The sequence below is a fragment of the Orycteropus afer genome, unplaced genomic scaffold (genome assembly GCF_000298275.1).
Source record: "Orycteropus afer afer isolate SDZICR_OR568_19922 unplaced genomic scaffold, OryAfe1.0 scaffold00017, whole genome shotgun sequence".
NCBI classification, from domain to species: Eukaryota; Metazoa; Chordata; class Mammalia; order Tubulidentata; family Orycteropodidae; genus Orycteropus; species Orycteropus afer.
Genome location: NW_006921604.1, coordinates 5,006,293 through 5,007,080, shown reverse-complemented (window position 1 = coordinate 5,007,080; position 788 = coordinate 5,006,293). Strand labels below are relative to the sequence as shown.

Below are 788 nucleotides of genomic sequence, written 5' to 3'. Positions count from 1 at the left end.
CAGCGCTCTTGCAGATTCCTGGGGCTTAAGAACACATTCTGCTTTCCAGCAACCCCAAGGACACTCAGGACCTGCAAGACTGAAAAGGTACAACACTCCACTTGTTACTCTTATACCCCACACCCACTTGGTGAACGGAGGTGTGGCCATTCCCCACTCCCACCTACCTTCTGGGCCCGCAGGAACTCCATCACAGTCTGAGTGCTCAGACGGAGCCTGGGTGCCCTGCCCTGTCCTCAATCGATTTTTTTTTCTTTTTGTTTTTTTTCTTTTTATTTTTCCTTTTTCGCCTTCTTTTTTCCTAGTGATTAGTTTGCTTGTATTTGTCTGTTTTAAAACAACTAATATTATTAATACTGTTGTCCTTTTTACTATTATTCTTAATCTTCCCCTCCCAGGTCCTAGTTTTCAGCATTTTTTCTTTTCCCTGTGCCTGGTTGAAATCACTAACTTTATATGGAAAGGAAAGAGACCTCGGATAAGCAAAGCACTATTGAAGAAGAAAAACAAAGTAGGAAGACTCACACTGCCAGATCTCAAAATCTACTATACAGCCACAGTAGTCAAAATTGCCTGGTAATGGTTTCATGACAGATACATAGATCAATGGGATAGAATTGAGAACACAGAAATAGATCCATAGACCTTTGGTCAGCTGATCTTTGACAAAGGCCCCAAATCCATTAAATGGGGAAGAGAATGTTTGTTTAATAAATGGTGCTGGCAAAACTGGCGATCCACTTGCAGAAAAATGAAACAAGATCTGTACCTCACACCATACACAAAAA

The 788-nt window shown here is 41.2% G+C and overlaps 1 protein-coding gene across 1 annotated transcript in view; it reads right to left on the bottom strand.

Annotated features, from left to right (window-relative positions):
• Positions 1–788, bottom strand: part of NPHP1 (nephrocystin 1) — a 147,590-nt gene that overhangs the window by 110,467 nt on the left and 36,335 nt on the right. The window lies entirely within an intron of this gene.